Here is a 10181-nt window from a genome sequence, read left to right as displayed (position 1 = left end):
AGTACAAGAATCACTCAAACAATATCATGAAATTGTTAGTGATGGACACAACCTACCACCCTACCTCCTAAGAGAATTGTTAGCCACCAAATAGAATTCATTCTAGCATCTACCCTTCCCAACAAGGTGTCCTATAATATGAACCCTCAACAAAATGAGGAAAGTGCCAAACAAATTCAAGAGTTTCTAGACCAAGGCCTAATTAGGGAAAGCATTAGCCCATGTGCAGTCGTTGTTGTTTTAGCCCCCACGAAAGGAGGAACTTGGAGGCTTTGTAATGATTCTAGATCCATTAACAAAATCACCATTAGGTATAGGTTCCCAATACCTAGAATTGAAGACCTAATGGATTGTTTGGGGGAAGAAAAATATTTCACCAAGATAGACCTAAAAAGTGGCTATCACCAAATTAGAATAAATGAAGGGGATGAGTGGAAAATAACCTTCAAAACTTTAGAAGGTTTGTATGAATGGCTTTTAATGCCATTTTTTTTGTCTAATACTCCATGTAGTTTTATGAGGCTAATGAACAAGCTATTGATACATTACATTGGTAAGTTGTTGTCTATTTAGATGACATATTAATTTTTAGCAAAACTAAAGAAGAGCATATCAAGCATTTGCAAATTGTTTTTAAGAAATTACATGAAGAAAAGCTAATGATAAACTTGGAGAAGTTTGATTTCATGAAACAAGATCTAGTTTATCTTGGCTTTGTTTTGTCTCAAGGTAACCTTAAAATGGATCAAGGCAAGGTGGATGTCATTCTAAGTTGGCCCACTCCTCATAGTAACATATATGTCACATGTTTTCATGGCCTGGCCCAATATTATAGGAAGTTTATTAAGAAATTAAATGGAATATGTGATCCTATATCGGATACAATCAAAGGTGGAGTGAAGACAAATTTTCAATAGACCCCACAACCTGATCATGGTTTTGAAACACTCAAAAAGAAGATAGAAAAAATTCTACTCTAGTACTTCCTAACTTTGAGAAACTTTTCCAAGTGGAGAATGATGCCAATAATGTGGCTATTGGGGTTGTTCTAATCCAAGAAGGAAGACTAGTGGCTTTTCATAATGAGAAGTTCAATGATGCAAAGAGGAAGTACTCCTATGACTTAGAGTTGTATGCTCTAGTCCAAGCTCTAAGGAAGTGGAGGTACTATTTTATCCCACAAGAATTTGTGGAATACTTAGACAACCAAGCCCTCAGTTTCCTTAACTCCCAAGATAAGCTCAGTAGCAAGCATATGAAATAGCTAGAATACCTACAAGACTACACCTTTACCATCAGGCATAAGAAAGTGGTGCAAAATAATGTAGCTAATGCATTGAGTAGAAGACTTGTTAAAATCCAAGAGATTTAACTACAAACCATAGGCATTGAAAGATTCAAATACCTATATGCTAATGATGAAGGCTTTTCCCAAATCTATAAGGTATGCAAGGAGTTCAAAAATAATTCTCATGGTGACTTCTCTGATTATACATTGAAGAATGATTTATTGTTATAGGGAGTCAAATTTGTGTTCCTAGAGGTTCCATGAGGAAAAATTTTATCCAAGAAAAGCATAATGGGGCACTTATTGGTCATTTTGGAGTCAACAAGACTTAAGAGTTAGTTACTAGGTTCTATTTTTGGCCTAAGATGAATAGAGATATTAGGAAATATGTTGAAAGTTGTATAGTATGTCAAAAGGAAAATGACTCATCCACCAATGTTGGCCTTTATGAACCACTTCTAATTCCTAACAGACCATGGGAGTGCATAAGTATGGATTTTGTAGTTGGCTTACCAAAGACAAGGTAAGGTTATGATAGAAAGTATGTGATTGTGGATAGATTTAGTAAGATGACCCATTTTGTACCTTGCAAGATCATACATGATGATTTTTAGATTGTTCACTTATTTTTTAGAGAGGTGGTTAGAATCCCTACACTATCTATGAGCATTGTTTTAGATAGAGACACCAAATTCATGAGCCACTTTTGGAAGACATTGTGGAAAAAGTTGGGAACTAACTTATCTTTTGGATATGCCTATCACCCATAGATAAATGGCCAAATAGAGGTGATTAATAGGAGTTTTGGAAACTTGTTGAGGTGTCTCACAAAGGATTATGGTCAGGCATGGGACCAACTCATAAGGTAGGTTAAATATGCTTACAATGACACAATGAATAGATCAACTAGTAAGAGTCCTTTTGAAATAGTTAATGGTTGGCACCCTACTCCTAGAGGGGTGTTTGAGTTGTGGGAGTTGAAGGGTGGTGTGTATAGTACTATCTATGCTGAGGAATTTTCCCACTCTATGAGGGAATTCCATGAAAGTGTAAGGAAGACTCTCACTGAAAAAGATGGATGCATCAAAAAGAGATGTTTAGTTTCAAATAGAGGATCTTGTGATGGTACATCTCAACACAAAAGGGTTGAAAAAGGGGATATCACACAAGCTAGAGATGAGAAGATTCGGTCCTTGTAAAATACTTGAAAAGTAGAGTAACAATACTTATAAAGTTGAGCTACCTAAAGACATAGGGTTGTTACCAATCTTCAATATTGAAAATCTAATTTTATATAAAGGGCCTATTTAGGATGTTGATCAGAATCTTCAAGAGGTTACAAAAGATATAGGATGCTGAGTAGAACCTAGACAAACTCCTTGTTTTGATTTTTAGTTGTGATTTTGAGCATGTATTGACTCTAGCCAAGTTAGGAGTGTGAGTTTGGGACTTTTGAGGTCATGTTTGTTTTCTCCTAGATGGATTGTGTCTAGTTCAATCTAGTCTAAATGTTTTTAATTTTCTTTGTTGTTTAGGGTTTTTGAGAGAAAAACTAGGGCTATGGGTCTTATACCCTAGAAACCTAAGATAGGTGTTTTTTGAGCCATATTGTCCTCTATGATGTTTTTACATCCTTGTGAATGGGTTAGAGACTATGCCTTGTCATTTGGCAAAAAGTTGGGGAAAGATGTCAAAAAGATGTAAATTGTGCAAAAGTTGTCAAATAGGTCCAAATGGCTAAAATAATGTAAATTTATGCTCTAAAGGCTAAATCATGCCTAGACATCATAAATGGGTCATATTGGACAAATTTGCAAGTTCCCAAGTGAAGGAAATCAAAGTTGCTCAAAAATGCCAAAAGTGTCAAAGTTGTTAGCAAATTTGAAAAGTTGCTTGATAACTTTTTCAGAAGAAAGTTGCACAATACAAGAAAGAAGTTGATGGTTATTCTAATTGCCTAAAACCCCTTGAGGAACTTATAAAACCATGAATAAAACCCATCCCAAGGGCTAAGAAATTTTTTGTAAGTGAATCCAAGAGATATAGTTCAGAATTTGATAGTTTTTGAGTTTTTTTATTGCATGTATGGATTAATAAATTGAAAGGATGATTTTTGTGTTAGATTCTTATTGGTAATTTTTTTCTAGTACTTTTCATTTTATATTTTAGGTTTTTTAGATTTCATTTGTGCATAGTTAGGAAACCATTTGTACATAGATTGTTTGTTGTTTTTGCATTGACAGTTTTTGGGAAAATGGCTCCTCCATGAATCATAATTGTGGAATCATCATGGTTTTTGGGGATATATAAGTAGAGCCCTTATACAATGTACATAGTAAGAGAGAGACTTGGAAAATCTTTGTAGTCGATGCCCTAGGTGAGCCTTTAGTGCATGACTACGTGATCACAGAGCTAACATGTTGTTTTGAGTGGATTGAATGCATTGGGTAGTTCAATCTAAGTATTGGAAAAGTAGGGATGTGTCAGGAAGACACATGTGAAAGGAGAAAATTCCAAGACTAGATTGGCCATGTATTTTATTAGACCCTAATGAATGCTGATTGGTAATGTTAGAAACCCTTATTTTTAGGCACAAAAACAAGAAGGGGGTGTACAGATAGATTGGGAATCTGACACCCTCAAATATATTAGATTTTCCAAAAGGGTATCCATATCTAAGATTGATTTTCTACCTTGTTAAGAAAAAATTGGAATGGAAGTGTAAAACCTAACTTTGGAGGCCTAATTTAATTAGGATTTTTTAGAATAGGTTTGTCAAGATTGGGGAAATCAATAAGGAAACCTATGGAAAATGAGTCTAGGAGGGTATGGATAGCCTTAAAAATATTAAGATGCACCCCAAACTCCATGTTGAAGGTAAGAAGAGTAAGCTTGAAGAAATGGTATGGGGACTCAGAATATGTCCCTAGGAAGGTAGCAAGTGTGAAAACCTTGGTGTAACTAAAGAGTGAAGTGTGGAGGGTAAGATAGATATCCTCTTGGGATTAGGGTGACATATAGAACCCTAATATTATAAGAAGAGATCCTATTGAGTCCTTACAAAAGGAAAGGACAAAGAAAACAATCTAGCTTACATCAAATCTATGTGGGATTTTAATACCAGACCCTAGCTTCTTGCTAAATTTAAAGGCAAGGTAGTAGACTATTTGGAGTTGTTTTCTATTTTAGTTGGGTTTTGTCTCTCCATTTTGACAAAGCTTTTCATCATCCCATAATGACACCTACCTAGGGTTGATGACTAGAAAATTCCTCATGAGGATCACAATAATTTTGATCACTCTTTTTAATTTTTTTTCTCATCTATGTCATTATGGCACTCTACGTCAACAACAAGGGATCTACATGCCACACAGGATGCTCGACGTCATAACTATGTTCACTTTTAGGAAGAGTTATTGATGTTTCACATGTACTTTTTTTATCACATGAAGGCTAAAGGAAAATATCACTTGCAGTTGGAGCTCATTGTAATGATAGCCACTACCAAGAAAAGTGAAAATTATTTGGCCAAGACATAGTTTTTGAGCCTTCCAAAATATTTTAGAAGAATTTTTCCACACATTTTATTTAGTTTTTCAAATTATTTTATTTTAATGACTAGAAAGAATTTGGAAGAAACTTCCATATTTATTTTTTTGAAGTTTTTGGCGTCAATAAATTAAAATAACCCCTACTAAAATTACTATTAGCCAATCAAAAAGAAGAATTACTGGTTGATAATTAATTTAAAAATAAAATTACTTTTTCATTATGAATTTTTGTTTTAAAATTGTCAATGCATGTGTCGGATAACATTTACACATATTTTATTCATAAGAGTTTTATTAAATTATTTTAAAAATTATTAAATTTATACATATATCATCTAATATTACATTTTCAATTATAGATATCAATATTCTAATTGATCTATTATTTATTATTTTTATTATTATATATCATTTTTCATATCAACCAGTGGAGAACAAAATTAGTTCAATTTTATCTAGTGCTTGAAACTTTTTTTAATAATTTTTTTTTAGAAATTGAAGATGTTGAGTGGCTCATGCATGTAGGGGTAGAGTTTGTTGAATTGTTTTTCCCAGATTTTTAGATTTATGAATAAATGTGTGACTTTATAAAAATTTTCTTTCCTAGTTTCATTACATCATTTTTATTTCTTGTTGCAATGATGCCAAAGTTGCTACAACAATGGAGGAGAAGATGGAATTTGATGTTATTATTGAAGATGTTCTAAGTAGTTGTTGCATTTACCAATTTGGCCCTAAAAGCTATCAAATATATGATTGAGGGTTTTCCTAAGAACCTTAAGGAGGGTATGGGTAAGGATGATGCAAAGGAGACCAAGAAGAAGTTGAATGAAGTCTATGCTAAGGTTTCCATTGCCCAAGGTTTCAACTTTTAACACTAATTTACCTTTCTTCTCTTTTTTAGGGATCTCTTGTGATGGGTTGATTATTTAGTGACTGTGGGGATTATTTAATGTTGTAATATTTCATTAATTAGTTTTAAATACCAATAGATATTTTCTTCTTTTTCCTATTATTCTTCCCTTGTGCCAGACTATACATATCTTTTGTTGCTAGTGCCTAAAGTTCTATTTTTTTATACCAATTTATTTTTCTTATCCTTTTTTGTTATCTCTAACTATGAAACTTGATTCAATGTAATGCCCCACCAAGGGATCCAAAGAATCAACCTAGAATTTCACTAAGTTTGGTAGCATTTTTTTTTTACATGAAAGTAAATACCACATATAACTTATGCACAATAACGAAAGCAATAGCAACATAACATACATAATAGATTACATTCTTTAAGATCCCTTAACATTGGATTACATCTAGAAACATCTAACATACATGAATCCATCTGGTACAACATCCACATGAAATAATAATGATAAGTCCAATGTTTATACATTACATTTCAAATGCTTATTCATCCTCTGTACATGTCATAGGGTATGACAAGCTCAAAGAATATACATACATGAATTATGGTACATCATCCTATTCTAATCCATGATACATCAAAGTAAAGATAATCACATAATACACATGATACATCATCATAGAAAACATATACATCCATCATAAAGATCAAACATAATAAACTAAGTGCATGGTTCCTCCCAACCGTTAATAGCATCATTAGACCATCGTGGATCCTAGCCATCCCTCCGTGCGTAACATTCCAAATCACCGAAGAGATCATCAGTATTAACATAGTAGGAATGTCACTCCTAATATATACAACATCATATGTAGAAAGTAATCTAACATGCAAATAGAAGCATAAGATAACATCATCTAACATATGCTAATCATCAATGAAAGGATACATATCCACCATCACGAAGGACACATCAACTATGATGTCTTAATGAATGTCAAGTGATAAGAGTGGAAAGTACACTACCACCTGACCGCGTGGTACCTAAGTGGTCCACTCCCACCGTGCTGAGGAGATAATCTCAAGTCCCAAACAGGCTATCCAAAATCACATAGCACAAATCTCTATAAGTTCAGGAATCCTAAAAGTATACTAACTCAAAGGTTCCAAACACAAAATTGACATCTAATCCTAGAGGCATGCAATGACATGTAGGAACCTACTATGCAAGTGGAAAAGTGTCATCGCATTTATCACGTACATGTTACCTGGCAGTTGGCTAAACTCCATGGGTCCACACTGATCTCATGCGGCCACTAGTATCCTCTCATACTAACGAGGCATACTATGGAATGCAAGGTCGCAACCATGCATTCTCACTACTCCCATCCTAGCCTGTACAAGCACTCAAGGCATGGGCAAGAACAAAACACTTGTCTTTTTAGGTTCATTCAGTTAGTATTAGGTGTGAATGTTATCACTTATTAATCCAACTTACAATGAGTTACCCTGCTAGCCTCCTAGTGCCCCGACCCCCATTGCAAGCCACTTCCCATCACTACATGCAGATATCCTACCCTAAGCTCATGGAATCATAAATCTCAAAATCACAAAAGATAATCCATAATCAAATCATCAAATATGCATAAAAGCATCAAATCTCCATGAGCAAACATCCATAGAAAATCATGAACACAACAGCTCTCTATTGGTAACTGAAGTATCACTAATAATCAAAGTATCCAATGGTTCTCAATAACCAAAATACATCTCAATCATACTGATCGAAGACTCCAAAAATGGTTGAGTCAAACATGTCACAACATGACATCATCAAGAATAAATCCAGATTTCAGTCCCATCATGGTAACTAGAAAATAACCAAGGATAACTGATCGATGACCAAAAATAATGGTTAAGTCAAGTGTCTCATACATAAGAATCTCAACTATAACAATCAGTAATCATATCCAATACATAGATCATTCCATCACATAACCATGGTTGGGTTTATAAAGATCGAGATTAAAACATCATCATGACATCACAATCACATAACTCCCAAGCCTCTGGTAGACGTCCTATAACTAGTCAACACTAGTCAACCCAAAACCCAAAACAATAGCATAAAGAATACACAATGCAAACACATGTTTTGGTTTTGCCAAGTTTACAACTTAAATTTAAATTCAAAAGTCTCGGTTTACGTTTCCAAGTTTAGAAAAAGAATTGGAGGAACATTTATACATTTTGAATGAATACGAATATTCTTTAAAATCCATTCTTCAATTATAATTTTAATTCAAAATGTTTCCCACCAAACTAACAATCAAATTTCATACACTTAATAAAACAATTAATTTAAACCATGAACCTTTGATATAAATCAATTATAAAACAATTATTAATACTCATATTTACATATTATATACATACTTATATATATATATATATATATATATATATATATATATATATATATATATATATATATATATATATATATATATATATATATATATATAATTTTAACATTAAACAAAATCGAATTAACAAATTCAATTAATACCAAAAATTTTAATAACAATTAACATCGACTTCATACATATGGCAAATGTTTTAAAACACATATATATAACATAATTGCCAGTACGCAGGACCCTGCGGTCACAGGGCCTGCGACGTCAGTGGTGCTGCATACCACTGCCATCGCAGTACCTATGACAATGGTACACTATGACCGCAGTGGGGGCGCGGGTCTCATCCCCCCCTGACTTAATGTATAAAATGTTTATATTTTTTTTTTAAATCGCTTATGCGATTCCCATTTGCGATTTGGTTTAAAACGTTTCTTAAAACATTTTCGCCCACAGGTATGTTATCCGATTTTTTAACAAATATATATTATATATACATATGTATGTATATATATATATATATATATATATATATATATATATATATATATATATATATATATATATATATATATATATATATATATATATATATATATATATATATATATATATATATATATATATATATATATATATATATATATATATATATATATATATATATATGAAGGTATATATATGTGTGTGTGTGTGTGTGTGTGTGTGTAAGAAAATTGACATTATATAAATATAAACTTCAATTTTCAAAATTTCTCCATAGACCTTTGATCTCCAAAATTTCCAATAATTAATCTAATGGATTTGACTATGAATCTCAACCCTAGCCCCATGTTCTTTTCAGATCTATGCATATAGAATTCTCAAATAAATTAAACTACCCATATAGAGAATGCATATAATAAAAAATATGAAATTCCTCAGAAGACATATGGAAGACACGAAGAAGACAGGGAATGCATGATCTTGAAATAGCATAAGTAAAATCACAAGAATCTACCCAAATTCTGATGCTAAATCTCTCTTCCTCAGAAAACTCGCAGAGCAAGCTCCCTTCTTCAAAGTTCTTGAATCCTCCAATGCTCCAATTGCACTCCAAACACTATGTCTAAGCCTCTAGAAATGCCTGACTATAAAGAGCTCTCAGGAAACATCTAGAATGCTTCTAGAAATAGGTAGAAGGTGTCACCAACTAAGCATGGGTCTTTTCCAACCTTCTAGATGAGCCATAGGGTTGTAGACACCATGTGCTTAATTGATGCACTAACCCTCGTGTTGTTGACACATGAGGAATAGAAAAGTGCGTTAATTCCCATGCAAGCTTATAACTCCAATTTACTTTTTATATAATTTTCTATTTAAATATTTATAACTTTCATTTTAATTTTTATAACTTTTATTATTATTATTTATTTATTACTTTATTATTATTTTATTATTATTATTAATTTTAATTTCTAATTTTCTTTTATTTAATTCTTTTTCTCTCAATTAATTCTCATTTAGTTAATTATAATCAAAATATCAAAGATCATGATATTTTATATTAATTTCCTCCAAAATAATTAATTAATTAATTAAATCTATTTATTAAGACTTATATAATAGAAAATTCACCATAGACCTCCAAGATAAAATATGAAAACCCATCATAGAGCAAATCACACAAAATCAGTCTAAAGGGTTAAAAATCATGAATTATGTCATCCGACACATTCGATGGGTAAAATATTCAGATACTTGTCCTACCTCACTAGGAAATTGGCTTAAAGGTTTGGGATTTGGACTTGAGAATTTATCTCCCTTCTCTTATCATTGAGATAGTATAATAGGGTACGCTCATCCTGGCAATTCAGGAAAGTTGATACCTGGTACCTGCAACCTGCAGAAAAACCATGCATGTACATATAATATATATAATGCTAAGCTAAACAGACAATGGTAGGAAGTGGTGCATCATGTAGATCTCGACTAAGTAGGTGACTATGACTCCCTTCCTTAACCACATCAGAAACGCCATACAATAAGAAAACACGCACACCATACACATGCAAGTATGG

This window comes from Cupressus sempervirens, chromosome 6, assembly GCF_028749045.1.
Source record: "Cupressus sempervirens isolate cs-2001-9-10 chromosome 6, ASM2874904v1, whole genome shotgun sequence".
NCBI classification, from domain to species: domain Eukaryota; kingdom Viridiplantae; phylum Streptophyta; class Pinopsida; order Cupressales; family Cupressaceae; genus Cupressus; species Cupressus sempervirens.
This window is presented reverse-complemented; position numbering follows the sequence as displayed.